Genomic DNA, 22,936 nt, shown 5'->3' with positions numbered 1-22,936 from the left:
TGCTTCAGTTTCATTAGCAAATGCCAGGGTATTTTCAAACAGGTCTTTTAAAATATATATTTGATACCTTTCAGACAAAGAGTGCCAGTTCCAAACACAATAAGCATTTATCACTGCTCTCTCTCTGCGCCCTCTGAACCAGCGCAGACTTTCAGTGCGGAGCTGAGAGCACCTCAGACACAGGTCTCCTATGGAACCTGTCGTGAGTGCACACGGACATTTGGAAAATGGCCCACTTTGAAAATCCAAAGCCAACTGCACATGCCGTCCACTGTGCCAGCTATCGCTTTAGTGCACTTTGTGGCCTCAGCCTCAAGGCCATCCAAATCAGCACAGAGTTGCAACAGGGTCACTGCAGCTCAAGCTCCACAGCCTCTCTATAAAGCTCAAAAATGGCAGGAGATGGTATTGTACAGGGAACGGCCGCAGGGCGCGACACAACGGTTGCGGGAAGGCTGGCCTTCGGAAGCATATCGGAAGCACATCAGAAGTCACTTTTAAGCACAAGAGGCTGGAGAGTAAATCCTCATATATGGTGAGCAAGCCCACTCTCAGTGTTTATCCGTTCACCCTGAAAATAACCATGGGCCTTAAACACTCACCAGCCCAGGGCCCAAATGCAGAAAGGCCTCCAAAGGAGCACGGTGAAGGCTTACGCGTGCACCAAACTAAAAAACTGCCAATGGCTGAAAAAAATCCAGCTGTATTTAAATAACAGATTCCACACTTTACACACAAACCTTGAGGTATTACATGGTATTTGCCCACAGTACTTTAGCAACATAAGTCAGGAGTTAAAAACAACAACAAAAAAGAAGATTTTTTTTACTTACCGAATCTTGACCAGTGAGGAAACACCAACAGTGGTCTAGAGAAAAAAAAAAAAGAAGGGGGTCTAGATTATCATTTTAAAATGTGAAACAGTGGTCTTATCATGAGTTCAAAATGCACAAAATTCTCTGAATGGGAGAATACAGTTTTTACACCATTTACATAGAAAGATACAGGTAGAACAAGCTACAGCACTTGGCAGTACCTCCAAGTTCAAGCAAACAACTGTACAATTTATAAAGGTTAAAAAATTTACATTCTATCCCAGAATACTCCATTAAAGGAAAAGACAAACATTCACCACACAGTTTACTTGTATGTTTATAGTTCTTATTCTATGATGTGTTTCAACTTCTAATTTTTATTTACACTGCACTTCAGAATTGAGCAAAAAATATCTGCAAATGACTCATTCCTGAAGGACAGAGCAGTGTACAGAAAACAATATTGAAACCTAGGCATATAAATATACAGGCCTTTAATTTCTTTATTGGAACAACAGGAACATTATCTACCCAAAAAATAAAATTGCAGTCCACTAGATGGCACTGGAAGCAAACGTAGACAGCTGTGTGTTTAAAAAAATAACCAAGTAGTACAGACTACATGCACAATATCATTGCTTGCACCAACCTGCACAGAGTATAAATCAGTATTTTTCACTCTGTCTCTGCCAGCTCATGAGCCCTGACACTGAAAAACTTATCACGGGTAAGCTGCCTGCACATATGGCAGGCACTCAGCATACAGCCATGAATCTTGTCCCAATCTTGTTTAATTAGCTGTGGAAATGCTACTGGACAAAAATGGGATGGGAAAGGGGTGTGTGCAGGGAGGAACTGGAACGTGATAAGCATCTCGTGGGTGCCCACTAAGCAGCAGGTCCGCGTGGACGATTCCTCCCGGAGGCATTCACACCTCGCCCTCCAGAACCGGCGTGACACCAAGCTCTAAAGGCAGCGATGTACGCCCGCGGAGGATTCCCGCCGGCCGGGCAATGAAGCGCTCGCCAGGGAGGCTGGCGGCCCAGGGAGGCAAACGCTCCTTCAGGAGAGGACAAAGGAGACGAGGTTTGATGCCAGACCTCTGCCGCGTTTGCGCACGAGGAGGCAGGAGCCCTCCGGCAGCACCCGCGGGCCGGGCCGGCGGCTGCCCGCAGGACAGGCCCCGTGCAGGCTTCCCTGCCAGGGCTTCGGGGCTCGGCCCGTCGGCCGTCGCAGGGCTGCCCAAGCTGTCTGCACAGCCAGCACAAAGGAAAAGGTGCTGACTGAAGCTAGACAGCCCCCAAGCATATTCTTTTGAGGCTGATGGGACTTAAAGGTCATTTTGGTACCTAAGTCCTCAAGCTAAGCACCTTTGAGTTTTTATATCCCAGCATATTTACCTATAAGGATCTAGGCCAACCTGCCTAACACTCACTTAGTGAGTGGTGGGTAAGCTCCTGGCTGCTTCTGAAAATTCTGGAAAAAATTCTGAAAATCTGAAAATCCTGAAAATGCCTCAAAAGGCATTATACTTGAATATTCTTAAATTTCTATTTAAATACCTTTGAAAATCTTGTTCTTTTGCATCCAGCCAATTAAAACAGCCAAGTTTCTTCTTGCTTAAGTTTTCCTGTTTGCAAGACAGTAAGATACCTATAACAGTTGTGGTGGCATTTTATTCATATTCCGTAATCATAAGCATTTCTTGGGTGAAAATGGTTTAGAATTGTTAAGAAATCTGAGTGGCTTTTATTTATGTGTACGGCAAAGCATTCCCAGTCTTCACCTAGCTGATTTGAGTGCGCTGGTCAACTATACCCCACAGCACTCTTTCCAAATCACAATCTCCTCTTTTGTGCTCATAAAAAACTAAGCTTACAGGAACGGACAGCTTTTCTCTTCTTGATAAGCATTTGGAAAGCGCTGCCTTTGTGAAAAGCCATCAAAGAGAAATTACTGTATCATGCATGTACAATGATTTACAAACCATTCACAAATGATAAAGTACACTTTATCATTCCACATAAACTATGCAGAACATGCCCACCAGCTGAGTTCAAAAGAAAAAGGAAATCAGTAATACATATTTCGTGCCAGTTTGGAAAATCATGTCCAAAGCCATGTCGAGCTTCATACTGGCAGACAGCATCACTGCCTACAAGCACAGTCTGCACCATGCAACATATTCCACCAAGTACTTTCCAGCTTACGGCAACCTGTGCAGTGCAGTGCCCTACCAGGCACTTCGAGCTTAGGAGAGCTACTCCTGCTGTGAAGCCAGCTGAAGTGAAGTGACCCTGAATACAGCTGCCACATATACAACAAACACAGCCCAAAAGGAAAGCAACTGGTAGGACACGCGCTTGTCAGGACGCTGAGAAACTGCTTCTCCCTGAGGACGCTTGGTATGTCTATGATTTATAACACAGTTGAACAGATTGCTTAATGATATGTTTTTATCATTCATTATACAACCCCCAGACCTTAACAATCCATCAAGCTGCTCGCACTGCAAGAAACATGGAGAAACGTCTACTGAACTAATAAAAAGCATGGAATGGAAATCACATATTGCACGTCAGCCGTTACATAAACTAAGCCACAGTGGCAAAATGAGAAGCTTAAACACAAACAGGCAGAAACATAAGCACAAATGTACAAATGTAGCAACAGTGTTAGGTTTTTCCTTTTTTTGTTCCAAATCAGATCACAATAAGCTATATATTGTGTCATCTAAAAGAAACTAAAGAAAAATACTTTTTAAATTTTGCATTTGATGGGTTTCAAGAACACAGACTAGATTCAAATTGTTTTAAGTCTTTCTTGAAATGACTGATGAAAACATAAGCTTATGCCACCAATTGGGTGAAATACACACAATTCTTTGGTTCAGAATCTGAAAGGGGAAAACAAGTCTGACAAATTAATCTATTTGGGATAGAACAGAACTTAAAAATCTTAACATATAAGTAAGTACTAATTTAAGAACATTTTCACTTAAGTTGAAATTAAGTATTTTAAATATTTCATTAAATTTTTACATTAGCTAACTATTTTAAACCAGCTTTCTTTACCTCTTTTTTCACATTAAAGTACATTCGAAAAATTCAAACAGTCTGACAAGTCAAAGAAAACAGTGACCTTTTCATTTTGATGGAATTTGGAGAAAGGAGACATTTTAATATCATTGTCCCAATTGAAACAGAATATTTCAAATTCTTTATCAAAAGGATGGATGCTGAAATATTGTTTTTTTCTATTGTTTTGCCAATTAGAATAATAATCAAAATTTCAATTATCAATAGGAATGATGATAACACATTTTATTCCAAGTAACAATTACCAAACTAATTCTCATTTACAATAAGTTTTACTCTACTAATTATGGTATGAGTTTCATATTACAGATTAGAATACACAAAGAATTACAACATTTAGTACTAGAATATTTCTATATCATAAAATAAAAAGCTTATTTATTCATTTGTAGAATTTAAAATACAACTGCCAACCACCTTAATATTCTTTTTAAATATTATTTGTAAGGCTAGATTTCTCACTGAGATTTATTTTTTCAGTTTATACCCTGACTAAAATTTACAGAATGTACTGGCTTACACAGCATCCTCCATGGAATGTTCCAAGAACAGAAAAGTTGTTTATGGAGTAATTCATGAGCAGTGTTGTACTTTCATACAGTTTCCTCTAACCATAGGTCTAACAGGATATGCCAGGAATATATATTTATTCTTTTTTATATTGCTAGAAGCTGAAGTGTAGTGTTTAATATAAAGTGGAATAAAAAAAAAGTCTGGAGCTTGGAATGTCTATCTTCTATTAGTCCATTTAATATATTTAAATATATACATAATTAATAGTTTGCCTTCTTGAAATTCTGTTTGCTTCCAGATGCACATTTTAGAGCTCTCCACTTCAATGGTAACCAAAGTCATACTAGCCTCTCTAACTAAGGACAACTCAGTCATTTCTGTTCTATTGCAGTGATCTTTGGGTTCTCTATTTATCTTTTGTTTTCTATTTCAGAAAACTACAGAAAAAAATGGAGCTGATCACACCTAACATATCTCTAATTGGAACAGGCATTGTTCACTTTTGTGTTTCAATTAATTCCTGGAAGATTAATTTCAATTAATTCCTTGAATCCCTTCAATTCATTCCTTGAATCTACTTCTGAAAGTGTATTAAAGGCACCCCACTGGATTTGAGCGGTAGTTACCTGCCGAGGGACCAGACGCAAAGCCTGATGAGGGTGCTGAAGTCAGGTCACAGCAGAGGCAACCAACGAACAGGCTGGCTAGTTTTGCTCCCCTGCCTACTTTTTGGTTCCCACTTGCTGAGTAACCCAGGCAGGGGTGGGCTCCTCCAGCCGCTCTCCCCACCGGTGCCCGCAGCAGGCTCCAGCTCAGCAGCCTCGTCTCGCCCCTTCTCCTGGCAGCAGCGTTGCTCCTTCTCCCCACTGCGCAGTGGAACCGCAGGGACAGACAGGCTCCTGCTGCATACCCATCTAGTCAGAAGCATCTATCTTTATACACAGATTGAGGCTGCAGTTTGATGCCAAACATTTTTCTCATCATGAATGAAGTCTTTTTCAGAATGAGCAAGAATTGGTGACACCGAAAACAGCATAGGATCCTTTCCCTAACATTGTCCTGGTGCTGGCAGAGAACCGTACGTAGCAACAGGTGCCCACCAGAATACAGCAACAGCAGAGGTATGCAACAGGCAGCGCCCTTCCACAGCCAGCTCCTCCCCACGGCCTCGCTGCTGCCCAGGCCTCGGAGAACAGCAGAGCTGGACCAAGGCACCCCACATGCTTCCCCACTGCCCCTCGCAAGCATGCTGCTGGATGCCCCAGTAATGTACCCACTCCACTGCCTTTTCACGTCAGGAGACACACAGAAAGAAATATGCAGAAAGAAAACCTGTAACATGTGAACCCTAACAAGACTGTAGGCTAATTCTGAGATTCTTTCATTGTGTCTGCAGGTGGCAGCATGAGATCAGTTTTCAAACAGGGCATTTTTTTTTCTCAGTAAGCCACTGAGTTATATTTTGTATGGAGAACTCAAGCAAGTAGCATAGATAAAGAGCTGTCTTAGGAAGCAGGGCGTTGAACAGGAGCAAGCAGAGATTCTTGTAAATCAGAAGAGTACTACTGACTTTAAGAGAGCCACAAAGCTATGTCTGCTGTGAAATGCTATCAGGTTCACAAGCACAAATGCAAAAATGCCAAGCACTGGTAGAAAACAACGAACAAGTCTATCAGGGTCTATATATGATGGTCTGCTGCAACCTGATGGAGCCTTAGGAAGTCATTTCAGTTCTTCCTTCAGGCACCAATTGAAATTAGGTCTGACTCAGAATAGACTCCTTAAGTTCCTCAAAAATAATCATGAACTCTTTAGAGTTAGGCTTCTTATTTAAATAAAATAGTATTTTGGAGCAAAATTATTTTGGCCTAGGTCCAAAACAAATTTAACTATTGAAATGATAAGCACTGTAACTTTAGGTTCATGGCCCACAGAACGCAGCTTTAACCATGATTCAGGCATCTGAATGCTCTTACAGAATGGTTTGGAGGAATCAGGCCTCTCAGAATTTATCCTATAAATAACAGCAGGGAACTAACTGCTCAACCCGCCTTTGTAAAACTGTTCCATTAGGCCTGTTGTCTTCCCTGATGCTACTCCTGCTAGCATGATATGATTATGTTAAAGTAACTGGATACTTGGCTGATATAACTACAGAAAAGGTAAAGCAAAGCATAGACAATCTAAGCTGGAGCAAACTTTGCTCTTGAAAAAGAATCCTGTCCTCTCTTCCCTCCCCTCAAATCCCTAAAGGCCTGAATGGTACAAAAGCAAAAATTATGTTGCTATGACTACTATAAATAATATCAACACCTTCTTCTTTACCTAACACTTTCTGTTATAAAAATCTAGTTCTTAACTGTATAAAATATGCACATTTGCAGATGGACTTGATACGATATACAATAGACAGGTCAGCACAGAAATACAGTGCCACTGCATGACTAACAGAGTATGTCCCATAGATAATTTACATCAAACCAGAGTAATAAACTTTGCTTGAAATGAATTACATAAGCTCTAGTCAAGAGTTACAGGAAACTGCACAGCAGGCATGCAGCAGGTTTATATAACCACTGTTACTGTATAAATCCAATCTGACCAGGAACTATACATTCCTGATACAATGGGGGAAACAATGCAAGAAAGCTTCTATGGTTATGTGCTGTGTAAGACATTCAGAGGATTTTGGTTTTTAACAGTGCAAGCTACATTTTAATTACAAGACTCTCCCACAGGCAGATTTCACTGCCCTTTGAGGTTTGCGGTGTACTTGCCTCCAGGCCACAGACTGGAAAATTCTATCTAGTTAATTTTGATATAACATCCACGTAGCATCAAGAACAAACACTGATATTGTGCAGTGACCTTGGCATACTGTTGGTTATCTTCATAAAGTATATATTTTACTTTGGAAAAAAGATAATTAGGTGATCTCCTTTCATCGTTTTTACTTCTTTTCTGCCTCATTCTATTCTTCTACATGTGCTTCTCTGCCTTTTTGGTTACTACATGGGTGTTCATACCTTAACATTCACGTGGTCCTCTGCTGTCACTTTTCCCAATGACTTTCACTTTGTGATAAAGCTTAGCATCTTCAGCTTCTGTGATTTCCTGAATTACCTTAGAGTTCTGTGTATAGTATAAAACAGGTACTGACATAGACCAGTTCTTCCTAGTTTTCCATTAGTCTTACATATACACCTAGACACTTCATTTTGAACATTAGTGATAATGGTTTGTATGATGTGCAACTTGGACACATCAAAAATATGTATAAATGTATGCACATAATGAAAGATAACAGAAAATACAAAGTAGAGGCCAGATCCATCTGATCAGACAGTTCTTTGCAGGCCATAGCTTGAGAAATAACATTTACGGGGGGAGGGCCTACATTTGTTACTTTCCTACGGCTTTTACGCTTGCCTTTCAAGGTATTTGTAGTTTCTCAAACAGGAAGTAATGGCATGAACATGTTCCATGTAAAAAACCTGAACATGTACATGAATTTCTGTATGCACACACACCTATTTGTGTGGTTAAGGGGCTGCAGTCACTGACTGACTGCTGACCTGCACCTATATCTGAGCTCTGACTCCATAGGTTATACTTTGTAAGCTACTGTGGTGACGAGAAGGATGGACAATAAGAATACAATAAGAACAAATGAAGATGAACATGCAAAAAGAACATAACCAAATCTGCGGACAGGATCAAATTTGAAGGCTCTATATCCAGATAAACACCTTAAGTAATAGCTGTCCTGACTTCCAAATAAAAACCAGGGCAAGATGATGCCTGCCTTGGTTTAGCAGTCAGTTCACACTTGCCTCTTGGAAAGCCTTAAATGTACTTTACAATTAAAACCTTGGGAGTACAGAAAAATATACAATTATGTTGGATTAAAAATTAAACCATTTCAGATTAATATAGTATTTGTAAAAACAAGCTGTCATCTAACCCTTCAGTAGAAAGAAAAGAAAAAATATCACAAATGTCATAGTTCTTTTTGAAATGTAGACAAGTATAAACAAGTCTAATTAATCTAGGCCTAATGTTCAAGCACAGAGTCAGGGAAACTACCCAGACAGTCTAGCATATATTCACTGGTAGGATCAAAGGTAGCTCAAAAATTCTGTTAAGAAAGACTGAAGGTCTTATAGTACAGCCACTGGAGAGCTACTGGTTTAATTACCTAAGTACAGTGCTCATGTTGACAAGGAGAGCCTGAAGCTCAGCTCCACCTCTGCATTCCCTGTTCCTTAGGGAGCTGGCCCTTCTCAGCCTTCCTCTTTGATGCCCAATGCTTCCCATGGGTTCTGAAAGAACAGACGAGACTAAAAATAGAGTGGCTGCAGAGACGAAGTCACTTTGTGGGACCAGCTCTCTATGCCTCCATGCTTCATTTGTACAAAAGGACTGATAATATTTTCCTCTCCAACTTGTCTGTCTATTTAGTTTGGGGGGGGGGGAGGGCAGGAGAGTAGGATCAGGCATTGTTTTACAGTATGCTGTTTAGTGTAAGGGGTCTTTACATCTTTCTCATGCACCAGATACTTCTTCAACGTAGTAATAATAATATCTGAAAACTGACCTCTGCAAAAATGATTCTTCTCCATAGAAAAGAGGACGGACAAAGTAAATAGGTCACGCTTTCTTCCCCAAAGAGAGTTAAGATTGCGCATGTTTTGAATCCCATTAGTAAATTACATTACACAGATCAACATCTCTATTTGCTATAGTGAAATTACAGATTAACCCCCTTTAAAAGTAGGTCAGCTCATGTCACCTTAAAGATAAGTACTGCGTGATCAATCTTAATATCGTTATCAAGTAATCTGCAGAAAACTCTTTGGCAGACGACGCACTTTGACTCCATGCCCAGGGCTCTTACTTTGTGATTAATGATTGTGCTATTCCCAATTTGTCCCCTGCTAAGTTAGAACTATCCACCGCTTAAGCAGATTTCATCGGAAATTCACGGAAGCATTAAAATTGTGAAAAGGGAAAGAAGAAAAAAAGAGGAAATATTTTCTAACATTATTTAAGGGGAAAGTTGCTGGAAGTTTACATTTCTGACCTACTCTTGGGCAATCACAAGCTCTCAGAGTGCTTCTGGTTTAATAGTTTCTGGATATATACAATGCTTTTTACATGCATCACTCTGAACATATGCTTTACGTTAAAGGAAATTTTTCATTATATTATTATTGCAACCCACTAGAAGAACAGAGTTTGTCATCCACAGGTCAGACTACATTAGGCTGCAGACCTTCAAGTATTGGCTGTAAATCTGTGTGATTTATGGTTAGTGGATACTTGTGTGATGCCATTTACCAAAACTATATATTTTACCCCATCATATTTTCTCAAAACATTCTTGACTGAATCATTGTTGACTGATTTACTGCTGTAAGTGAACTGTCTCTTTTGGCTTCTAGCTACTTCCAGCACTGAATATCCTCTAGATGCAGAAGGCTAGCAGAAGGCTCATAACTGCTCAAGATCTGTCTGCCCTTCAAGTGGGATTTACATATGACATGGACTTCATTTTGGATGAAACGCAACTGTCAGCATCATTAATGATTAATATAATTAGCTGTTCAGATAGTTCCTTCAGGCTGTGGTTTCATATTATGAAAACTGGGTATCAATCAAGGCTTAGTGAGTTAAAAGCAGTGCCTTCCACCGCTTGTTTTTGGCTAACTACTGATCCACACCACCAGCTGTGCTGGTGCAACTATCTGGGGATTGAACTATGATCAGAGTACTACTCTGACCTAAAAGAAAGACAATAACTGAGAGACCGCATGCTACGCACAGGGACAGAAACAAAAAAGTGGGTAGTAGGAGTAATCTTAAATTGAGATTGTTGCAGGACACTGTGTTATGAAGTGATGGTTTCAACAGACGTATGGTAGAGAGCACCCAACACGCAGAACAACAGTTATATGTTAAGCATAGCTTAGTATTAACAAACACCTATAGCCATATAATTCACCTACTCCAGTATCTGTAATAACAATAGCATTTGAACAATGCAAGGACAGCGACATGCAGAATTTTGTTCTAGTATATAAATTCTGAGGCATTATAGTGTTATGCACAGCTGTATTTTGCTGCATTTGTCTTTCCTAACAGAGAATATTTCCTGTTAATTTTCTCCGAACAGCTTCCTGGCAAAGATGGTGCCACTTACTGGCTGTTTAAGAGTATGGCTAGCTCAGTTATAAGCAAGTGGAAGAACCCACACCTGCCCCACCCTCGAATAAAAGCCTTTAAACTAAAAGGCTGTGCTGTTCAGAACTGGAAAAATACAACATTTCCTCAGGAATCTTACCAAGAAAAATAATGGGTGCTTTTAAGTTAATTTTGTTGTTTTCTCTTGGGATTATGCTCATGATACACAGCCTAGTTCAACAGACATGCACAAGTCTATGAAAGGCAAATCACCCAATTATTTCAACGAGATTTCAGTGTGCAAAAGAGAAGGAATAAAATTGAAAAGTATTTCTGGGAGCTTCTTTTGGAAGCTCATCAATCCTCTCTTGCATTCGTTGATTTTAGTCTTTAAAGAAATATTAATCAATCACCCTGGGAACACTGGAAAACTGAGTGAATCTCTGATTGCAAAAAGCCTGTAACACTTACAAAGCTAATATTTAACTTTTCTACAAATTCATAATTCTTTGTATCTACAAGTTACATGTTTTCTGCAGCCAAGAGATGACTAAAATGATTTAACTGAATTTCTCAGCTTTATAAATGATAAATGAGGACAGCAGGCAAAATTGAAGCAAAAAAAGCAAACATCCTTCATTCCCTATTCAGCAGAAAAGGCTGTATTTCAGTGGCTTATTTCACAAAGTAAAGAAATTTTCCAGTAACAAAAGCAGTATGAATTCTGTGATTTTCAAATAAGGAATGCAAGTTTTCTTTCCAAATCCACATCATAAAAGACACATTTTTTTGATGAAACACTAGTGCCTTGTGCAAAATTCTCTTTGTAGCCTTGTATGGAATTTGTTCTGTATGTGTTAAAAAAAGGTGGTATCTAAATGTCTAGTCAGCTTAATCTGCCAGAGGACCAAATCTACTAACATTATTCAGGAACATTTGAAAGGAAATCATACAGAAATACAACCCCCACCCCTTTGCCTGTAGTTAACAGGCTTCTTTTCATCAGCACCAATTAAATTTCCTTGCAGAGGATGGAAAAGACATTGCACTACCATAAAGGAACAGGCAGCATGTCCAAGAAGAGGAAAACCCAGCTGAGGCAAGGCTCACAGTCCTACTCTCCCCAGGATTCAGGAAAGAGGATGGGCTGCATAAGGCCATATGGAGGAAGAAGCTTTCCAGGAGTGGCTTAGCAAATGCTCTATTGCCTGGGAGTGACATTTCCTCATCTCGGCCCTCTGAACATGTCTTGAAGCCATGTGCTGAGCCCTGGATTTGAACCATCTGTGCTAGTTCTCCACAGTAATATTCTGATGTTTTATTTGGCTATAAAGTTGGAAATAAACAATAAGAGGGATAACATGTAACAAAAGCCAAAGAAAGGACAAAACAATCTAAACAGTTGGAGAAAACAGAGCAAATGCACAATAAATACAACCATCTACATTCTGCATGTGCCAGTAATTTGACAGGCAAACAAAAAAAGACTCGGGTATTTGTAAAATTTTTCACAGACAGAGCCGTTATCACAAATCTGACATGATTTTATTTTTCTAGAGATGCTTTGTTTTGTTAGACTGGGCACACAGTTAATACAATGATGGTTTTATTTCACATGCAAAAACAAAAACAAAAGGTAGCTAGACTTGCTGACCTTAGAGAGAGGTCAACATCAAAGGTGGCAACAATATAATTTCCTACAATCTGCTCCTATGCTGTGAGTAGTTTTAGTGGATAGAAAGAAGAAATAGAGGAAAAAAGGGAGGTCCCATAGATTTTTATTTTAAACACTGCTTCTGAGTTACTGCTAAAATACTGTCAATATGCACCTGGAAAACCCTTCAACAAACAGCAGCTAGAGGCAGCTGTGGTGCACACATACCCATAATATTTTATGCAAATAGAAGAAGAGTTAGTCTATTCCTCTTCCTACCCCAAAGGGCAGTTACTATCATTGTAGGTGTTATTAACACTACCTGTCTTTATTAGGGCTCATTCTTTTAAACAGCTTAAAAACTAACAGCCTTATGCTTCACACTACTTCTATTTCTACTGTAGACAGATTCATGGGAAACCCCTCAGATCAATAAGCATTACTTGCTGAATTAGGCCCTCTGCCTATGCTGCATGAACGTTAAAGATCCAGCTGCATCAATATAATAGCTTATTATTATAATCCCAATGCCCTTAGGAATAATAAACACCTTGAAATGCTAAGTTTGTATGGCTTTCCACCTCAGAAGCGTCTTTTTAGCATGTGCTGAATGATGCCATTTGTCTGCATTTAATTGCTGGAGTACATTAGTCTCCTTTGGTATGATGGATGATTAAAAAAAAAAAAAAAAAAAAAGCTGTTTTGAAAGGCTAAAGGTGCAAATGGCTCCAGTGGACACCTAGCAGTAAACTGGGACTAGAAGAGCCCTAACCTGGTTGGAATGGACCTTTGCCAACAAGACAAAACAGCTGAAGACAGACTTTACATCCCATGTCGGCCACCCGCTATAGGAAGTCATAGTCTCATAAACCATGAAGAGTAGACCCATATCTTTCTGTAGCTAGCATTAGCAGAAATTGCTTTTGTTAACTTCAGTTGCCTGTTTTTCTGAATTATAGTCATACAGTTCTACTACTATTGATGCAATCCCGTCATACTAAAAAGCCCTAGCCTATTGCTATTTACCATCTCACTTCCACCAGTTTACCCATGGATAAAAAAGTTTCCAGAATTAAACCTAGAAGGTCCTAGAAGGGTTGACAATAAACTTTAAAAGGTTTGTAATACAAAGCTTTTATTTTAAACTAATATTCAGAGGCTAATCCAGTTTACTGAATAAACAGCTAGTAGTAAGATGAGTTTTCATAATATACCTGTCCTTTAATATGTAGAGACTGTTTCAGGCTTGGTGGTGGTTGTCTGTGTTTGTTTTTTATCACAGATAAGGTAGACAAGCGAGCATTTACTCTTATTTTGTATATTTTTTCCAGGATATTTTATTGCAAATGTTGCACACCGGAGTTTCTGTTTGCTTGATAGTTTAAATGTTTTTTACCCTTCAATATCCCTGTGAGTTAAGAGAGCGCCTTGTTTCATTCATGGCATCACTCCACTGACTTCCATGAAAAAACAACAAGGATCAATCTGTTCTGTACTGCTTTTCAAAGACATTATAAAAATATGACATAACTTTTTCACAAGGTTGCAAACCCAAACTATTACTCACACAAAGAAACATGTAAACAAACTATAAAAGGAGGAAACATTTAAAACCTAATGAATCCTGATACAGATTCTAATTCTTAGATGGATAAAAAAGTAAAGCTTTTTTGCCTGTCATTTTAGAAATCCTACTTTCATTTGGATCATTCTGAGGCAACAGAAGGACTTTTTTTTCTTCTCAGGTTAAAATGTTAGGCCCTTCCTCACTTCCCACTGCCACAAAGTGCAGGGCAAAAGCTGTATTTTCTTTATTAAAAGTAAACAGAAATTTTCTATAACAACATTCTCTTTTTTCCTCAGAATAAAAGCAGAAAAGGGTCACTAGCTTATATTATCTGATATTAAGAAGCAATTATATAAACAATCCATTTTGTAGTCCTTTTGGTTGGAAGATCTCATAGTCTGGATTCTTTAGTATTTCACTTTGAGTATGGCTTTCTTTTCCAAGTATTTCTGTATTTACTCAGAGAACTGGAACTCTTTTGCTTCCTCCGAGACTCTACCTCACCCTTCCCCACTCAATCTGTTTCTGTCTGTACTTTCAGTCTCTGTCTTCTGCCAGCTCTGCTCAGTCTATATTCTGGCCTTGCATACATTACAGATAATCATGTTAAACTGTGAACGCATATTAATAATATCATGGTAAAATACTACAAAATTAATCATTCCAAAAGACAGTGTTCAGTGTGAGATATAATTAAGGAGAAAATCATCCATCACAGGAAATACTCAAGAGGCAAGAATCTGTGGAAAGAGGCGATGGAGACATTTCTCTTTTAACCAGATGATGGAACCAGAACAAATAGATGCATTTCGTGCATCCCACCCCTCCTCAGGTTTGACTGGGCACACCTAACATCAGACTAAATCTAGGTTAGCGATAATTTTAAAGCTGCCCTAGAGTGATGTCATGCAATAATCAAACTGTTGTGAGTTATGAATATGGTGCTTGTTGTCACCAATGAAAGAAAATTAACTTTTTATACAAGACAAGAACTTTTAACCACGTTCCCCCCCACCATGATGTCACCAGAGGGGAAAGGGCTTTAAACTAGCAGAAAATAATCCTGAATTCTTCATATACAACACAGGTTTAAGTGCAAAGCTTAAGTGCCTTAAAAATAGAAACATGATTTATGCTTCTGTGAAACAAAGAGTAGGCAGAAGGGAGACTTGTTTTCACAGAATACCAGTAAGGGGACAATATAGTCTTAAAACTGATAGTTAGGAAGCACAGAATAAAAAGTGCATAGTTCTCTCCAATAAAAGGACACAATCAAATGTAATAAGTAAGATATTCTTCTGAGGCTTTAAATACTAGATAAAACCTGGTTGTCTACATATGACTTGTGGCATATTTGTGCAGAGGTGGGTCAATCTACTTTGCCTTCCACTGCCCACAGTAGAAGTATATACTATTGCAAAGAAGTCAGCTGCTGTAAAGAGGGAAGGAAGAGAATGGATGGGTAATGTTAAAAGAAATATATTAACCTGTAAAGATTTTATTTTGTATCAATATAAGAACATATCGAAAACACTGAAAAGCAACAGAAACTGAATCACAGCTTCTCTATATACATTCTGGTCCTGTTTCTCCTATGAGAGAGGTTCTCTTGTTCTCCTGAGGTATTTGTCATCCTACTCCACAGATAACTTTAATCTATCAATGCATTAATTGATTTCAGATGGTCAAAGCTATAGTATCTATATGCAGCCTCTGTCAAAGCACACATCTTCACATATACTCCCAAATGTTTTGATCAGTCTGCTATTAAATTGATCAAACATGGCAGCTGCTACTACTAATGGCTTGCTTTAATAATCTGCATCCATCAAACATGCAGACAGGGTTCATGTACTGCCACAGTTACATAACGCTGAGCTTGGCTGTGGGTATGTTCATACTGCTCTGCTCTGCAGCTCAGACTTATTCTCAGTTGCCACTATAGTCAACATCTTATATTTGTCACTGATGGGAGACACAGATGCTGGCAGTGCTAGACCGACATGTTGACTTGCCAGATTTGGTGCAAAAGTAATTGCAGAAATTTCACTTCATTTGCTAAGTCCAAAAAGTGAATTTTGTAGCTTTCAAAAAATGCTGAAGCACTCTATCATGTTTTCCCAACTGTTCAAAGCAAGTTGTATTTTCTCTCTAACACAGTGTTAAAGAAAAGCATGCTGTAAGATTAGCTTCATATATTTATGTGCAAAATACTTCTAACATTCTATTCATTTCAGCTGTTTCCAATGCAATTTAATTTTGGTAAGTGAATGTGATTCATATAATAATAGTTTCAGCTTAACCCTTTTGAGTGCATCCATCATTCTGGTCAGGATCATAAGTAACAGTGCACTCCAAAGAACTAAATAACACACTTGACTGAAATATTAATGTTATGTACATATTTTCCATTCAAATAGCTTCACCTAATAACTCATGAAAGCCTTTAGTGCATGAAAATGATGAGATTATACATGCTGCCTTTCAGTATACTTGCTCCCTTCTGTCTCAAAAGAACAGTGTTAAAGCCATTCATTTTAGCTAAAGGGATCTCTCTAATGCTTCATCTGCTAAACAATTTCATTAAACTCTTCATCCCTAATAGAAATAAGGTGCAATTTCAGACAGCCAGGGATTTTGGATTCCTTTATTACTACTGAGATGCAGTAAATTCACATTTACTCAGTCTAGCATAAATAAGACGATCTGTGGGTTAAAAGACCTCTCAGGATGTGACTAGCTGCACGTGAGGTTGGGCTCAGGTAGGTGAAGAACACACTGGTGTTCTCTCACCACGGCTATGATAATCAAATCATGCTATGATAAACACCAACCAGTATAACAGAAACAGTTGCATACTTGAAGGTAATTCCAATACATCAGGCCCATATCATCCTTGAATTTCAAGCCCTAGAACATGCTTTGCAGTCTGGAACAGACATCGGTTTCAGAAGACTGAAATAAGATGAGCCAGCTTTCATCACACCAAGCAAATTATGGAATACTTATCCTGCCAAAGTGAGAAAGTGGACATGGAAATACACTCTCTGCTATAGAACCAACATCCTCATTTCTAGCATCTCCTAAATTTTCAGAAGTTGGTTCACTTTGAAAACTTAGGCTGTTGGGTTCTATAAAGAATGTTCAGCGCTTCCCTTGCATCAAGTATTAGTTGATGGTTTTGAAGACAGACAGAGTTAGTTATGCTCTCTGTAGAAAATATAGGACCCAGAAATAACTTTATCCGCTTTCCAGCATTTTAAAATCATGATCTGCTGCATGTATCAGAAGTAACATTTTATTTGACTGTGAAGATACTGGCTTCTTTCAATTCATGAAACAGTAGGTAATAATGTGTTCTGGAAAAAATATTTATTGGAAATCCAACTACTCATTTTTAATGAATGGGTTCTGTATATATATATATTTAGGCCTTACGATTGCCAAAGGCAAGATTACATATAACAGAGCTATTTTTAGAATCAATAAAAGATAATTCACACCCTATGGCCCCTCAGAGCACGCAGTCACTCATCCAACCCTTTCATGCATCCTATTCTCCTGTTGTGTCCCATGAGTGACACTGGGAGGCAGGCAGCGGCTGAAGAAAGAATTCCTTCTTCTTCCTGCAAAGAAGATAATCTAACAAGGAGACCTGATGCGGACAGAGCAGAAATCTGATGGCGGGGGTGGGGGGGAAGGGACTATGTCCCCTGGTTATGATCCCTTGCAAGGACAAGGGCTGTTAAAACATTCTCAAAACATTTTCTCAAGATTTTCTGTAAACCAAACACATGATGTTGCTTCTGCTTCCAGCCTGATATAGAACACAATACACGGAAAGCTTTCAAGATGACCATATAGATGTTTTCATACTGAATATTTAAATATAACAACAGTATTAGCGCCACTTATTACAGTAAATCATGCTCTTATGAGGATGCACAACACTTTCTAGGATCTAGCAAAGTTTCAGTTAAGTGAAGTTTTACAGAGAACGCAGGTACAACCATCAGAGCAAGCTTGTGGTTGTACTCTAACGAGCACTCTTAGCAGGAGGATTTACCAGACTTCTGTATCAGTCAGACTTTCTTCAAGGAAAGCATTTCCACCCACCCCTGGACAAAAATCTCATTGATTTGAAATTGAATGTGGATATACAGCAGAGCTTAATGACCACCAGAACGTTTTTGAAGGGACTACAAATAAATGAGGTTAAATTGAGATTAGCAGTAGAAACTTCTGGACTTTTCTGAGTGGCTAAGCACAGCTGACAAGGAGGTCTTTGGGAAAGCTAGTTAGCTGAAGGTGCAAAGTGTGTAATAACTGGATTCAAGGAAATGAGAACAGCAATGAAGGTGCTATTCATTTGCACGTGTTTCTTTTTTTTTTTTTTTTTTTTTTTTTTGGAACCCTTAATTTGGAGTGAGAAAACTAGCCTTGAAAAAAGTGTTCACAATGGCACCTGGGCTGATCTTTAAGATGCTCGTTGAAGGTCAGAAGTATGTGTGACACCCTAGCACCCACAGATCCAGCCAAAAACCACTCTCGCTCTCACCTAAAGGAATCAAAATTCTGATTTTTATTGCAACATATATGTAATATATCATCAAACAATTTTCTACTTAAAATATTTCTGAAATATAATTTGACATAATTTTCCTGTATTCATTGTCTCTCTGGGATCACTCTCTCTCTCCCCATACAGATAATCTTGCATAATGAGTTTAAGAGCCAAATTCTGCCCTCAATATGGGTATATTATTACTCTATGTAGAAAAAAGATGTTGTTTGAGAATAAAAAGGATGGGCTGATACAGCAGTTGCACGAGATCTTTTATTTGAGCTCTGTTCAATCACAAAACTGAAAGAACGTTTTTCTTTCAGATGCTCTTCATCTGTTAATATCCCAACAAACATGAGAAGACAGGACATTTATTGCCTTCAGATCTCATATTCTGTGAAACAAACCTGTATTGGAAGTACTACATCACAAATGCACACCTCTGGCAGCAGGATGAACTTCTCAACACATACAGTGTCTCAAGCCAAATGTATTTGATCCTTACTCTACATTAGAGAATAAGGGCCACCCTAGGCACTACCACTCTTCAGTATTTTGTCTCTTGTTGCTAGAAGTTCTAAGCATTCAGACCCAGATTCATGACACCTAACCCCAGGCACCAAAAGTTACCCATGTTAGAAGTCGTAGCCTCTTTGCATAGTCAATGAAAAAAGATAGGAACCTCCGTGGCATGATTCGAATTTTCCCATTCATTGCACAGGACTTTCCTCAATTGGGTGTGTGAAGTTAGCTGGGATAAATCGAGGCCTCACCTTCAGATAACAACAGGCGAGGAACAGACTTGTACTTCATCAGTAAACTTATGTTCTGAAATGCTCAGTTGTAGCTGAAGCTACAAGGCGAAAGAAAAGTGATCTGCCACAGATCAGAGTAACTCAGAGCAAGTTTTTTGTCCTTTTGCATGAGCCTGTCTGCCTGCTGTATCTGTCTACCCAGCCCATCACTGAATTTCCCTCTTTTGCTGTCCTTACATTTAATCTGTTCTTCCTTTTGACTATTTTCTACTTTATTCTATTAGCCATCCTCTGTCATTCCCCGTGGTTCTGAATCAAACTGGATTCTGCACAAAGGTAAAAGGCCCCACAAACTGAACAAAATCTTACACTGTAAACAAAGAAAATCTCTGTGTATTTCTATCTGTCTTGCAAGATGTCTGGTATATCTTCCTGTGCCAGTTAGTTACATATACAATAATATATTCTACATATGTTTAATGTACTACAGCAGTAAAACTCCCATCTCCTACATTAAAATCCCTTTCATTCACTAATTCTTCCTGCTTTGCTTCATACTCTGTGTTCCCACTAGGTGGAGGAAGGAAACTGTTATTTTTTCCCTCTAGGAAATACAGATTTCCACCTGCATAATATTACCTGCCATGTTTTGACAGATACTTGAGAAAGTTGAAATTATCTTAATCAAAGCTTCACTGTAATTCAAACTTCTGTATGCAAAAGAATACCATATATATTGAAGCCTGCCGCATCAGTCTTCAGTGAAATATGATTCTCACATTTTAAATGCTAAATATTTTCTGAAGGAGAAAAAGCTTCCCTTTTCACCATGAGAACTCAACAGTAATTGTTGAACCTACACCAGCGAAGCACAGAGCCACTAAAACACTTAATTATGCCTTCAGAGCACTGTTCAAATACCAGTGTTTACCTCTGAGACTACAACTAAATTGCATGTTTCTAGTCTGGTAGAAAGAGCTTTCCAGAGTCAATATTCACACTGCTGTGTGGAAATGCATCTAATCTCTCCATAATCTCTATATAATTTATTATTATTATAAGACAATATAGTGGATAAGCTGTATCTTAAATAACAGCAGTTTCATCAACATGCCGTGCTAATGAGAAGCTGATTTCAGAGAGCAGCGATTCACAGAATAAGCTCCCTTAATATGAAGGAATGAACACAATGGCTTCCCACCATTTTAAGCCAACCTAAAACTGCAGAGTCCGTGAAAAGCACTTTATGAAAATCTTCCCTAGGTTAAAAATATGCCTGTGCACTACAAGCATATTTTTAATATATAATAATGTGTTATATATAATACATAACTAGTATTGCATAGTCTTTGGTTTCATACCGATCTAGAGTGAATCCTCTTGCCCATTCCCATTCATGACCTCGAGATCTATTTTATGAATGGAGTGTTTTTTCCTTGATGTTTGGAAGGTTATATGTTGCACAAATAAAATGCCTGTGATTCCAAATAAGATAAAATCCAATGTTAAAAGAGATTAAAAAGGAAGCCAGGGAATTCACGTCACTTGTCTTACAGAAAGATGTCTGATATCTCTGTGGCACATTCAGAATTAAATTCTTCCCTTGCAACGGGCCCATGCAGTTCTTTAGTCCCATTTCGTGACTGTGTAGGGGATTAAGTAGGCTAAAAAGATACATAGATCCAGTGATGGCTTTCTGACTAGAAAGTATTTTACTCTCAGCAACTTCTCATCCTTGGAACAAAAATCTATATAGCTCCAAAGGCTCAAAACCCAAGTAATTAAACTTAAACCAGAAGTCAAAGGAGAAGTTACCACAGTAATGGCTGCATTACATCAGCAGGCTAACCAAGCTCTTTAATACGCAAGTCAAGAGGGAGTTTCTACAATGAATCTAAGGAAGTCTTCCCCGTCCTTCACGTGAAAAGCCAGACACCAAAGCCCTTCTCTGACAGCTCCAAGAAAAATTGTGCAACCGTATCCCTCATTTTCTATTCCAGGAACAAGTCCTCCCGGACTCATGAGCAAAAAAGCCTCTTGCAAACCTATCGTACACAATCAAAGTACCTGCCACTGAAAAGTCAAAGACTAGATTCATAGAAACCATAGTTGTAATCTGTGTCCCCAGCACAGGAGACACTCTCCATGAACTACACCATACAAACTACCTCCCCACTAGCACACTTCTTATCTCCAGGAACAATCCTCACTACAATAACAGCAAAACTTGACCCAACATCTACAAAGATCAGCCACTACTCATATCTATAACTTAACAATCTTGCCAAACATGCTAAATACCTGGTTTACTTTTCTTCTAAAATGGGCTACCTGCCTCTTAGTTCTGTGCTAATACCTTTTCCTGCTGCTTAGGTGCTAACCTGTTTTGGAGATGGCTTCTTAGACCTGACAAAAAGATAGAATACCCTGCAGCTTCACTATATATTCCAGCTATATCAGATGGTATAATAAAATATACTACCTATCCCTCCATTCATCTCTTTTCTTACATCCTTATACAATAGCTACAACAGAACTATATTCCCAGTTCAGATATTCTACACTTTTCTACAGAAATACCGAAGTGACAGGAAATACATTTTTAATTTCCACAGTTTACCTACCAAGCACAGAGTATTTCTGGGATGACTGTTAATAGAACAAGAAGACACACATTAAAGACAAAATCAAAGAAATCTAACACCAATGGGATGCTTTTGACATATGCAAGGGATTTAGAAAACAAAACAAGAACCAAAAAGCCAAAAGAAGAGGCACTGTTAACAAAAGGCAATGACTGGGTGCCTAAGATTCACAGGGAAAAGAAGACAGAGCTTGCCAGACATGGATATTCTATTTCAATGCTTCTCTCCTTATTTCAGCCACATAAAAATGTTATAGGGACTACAAGCAGTTATCTGCTGGTCACAAAATTTCAATTTTTAGCAGTAAACCAGCAGATCATTTTTAATTTCACTGTGTCATTCCACTGAATTATGCCCAGTGCCAAGAGGACACAATGTAATAAAAAATGGGAGCTTCCTATGGAAATTTGAAGTGATACATCATCAATTTATGAGATCATCTGATTATATAATGGGTGTCAAAAATGATTATGTTAAAATCTATCTATATGTTTATAAAAATAATAGTCTTGGCCTAGCTAAGATTTGGAACCAAACTTAGTATAAAAAGTAAATACATTTATTATCATATTTAATAGAGTTTACTAGCTCATTTATATATATCACCTTATGTACGGGTTTTGAAGTACCGAATACTCCAATAGACTATCACTGAGATAAAACTATAAACATCACATAAGAATCTTTTTTTATCCACTTATATTGATGATCCTAACAATAAAAATATATTTTATATAATACTTTGCAGTATAAAAAGAACATGGTTGAAGATCACTTTATTGTCTGCTTCTTTTCTTACAGAGTAGGGAAATATTAGCCCTATTTTACAAGTGGTGAACTTTAGGGAAAGATACTTAGTGACCAAAGACTACAATTCATGAATTCTTGCTGCTTAATTGAGCCAATGCATACTGGGGAAAGGGGAGAAAGAGAAAATCTCTCTATTAAAAACTGTCAATACTACTGTAAAAGAGCAGCCATCTTTTTAGGAGGGATTACTTGTTTTTAAGAATAAATCTAGCAAAATGGTACGGCGATTGAATAGCTCAGCAGATATGAAACTTTCATGTATATAAAAAGGATTTGGATCATACCTCCAGAGTTTTGCAGAATGAACCAGTTTCTGCAGGCTGCAATGAGCA

The 22,936-nt window shown here is 38.4% G+C and overlaps 1 long non-coding RNA gene across 5 annotated transcripts in view; it reads right to left on the bottom strand.

The window, feature by feature from the left end:
* The window catches only part of LOC106497088 (uncharacterized), a 197,829-nt gene that overhangs the window by 79,425 nt on the left and 95,468 nt on the right, over window positions 1–22,936 (bottom strand). For all 5 annotated transcript variants that reach the window (XR_010884091.1, XR_010884093.1, XR_010884089.1 and 2 more), the window contains exon 4: window positions 834–868. This is a non-coding gene — a long non-coding RNA (uncharacterized lncRNA). The remainder of the gene's footprint in view (window positions 1–833; window positions 869–22,936) is intronic.

The sequence above is a fragment of the Apteryx mantelli genome, chromosome 4 (assembly GCF_036417845.1).
Source record: "Apteryx mantelli isolate bAptMan1 chromosome 4, bAptMan1.hap1, whole genome shotgun sequence".
Lineage (NCBI taxonomy): Eukaryota > Metazoa > Chordata > Aves > Apterygiformes > Apterygidae > Apteryx > Apteryx mantelli.
Note: the sequence above shows the minus strand (reverse complement) of the source record. Positions and strands in the feature narration are given on the sequence as shown.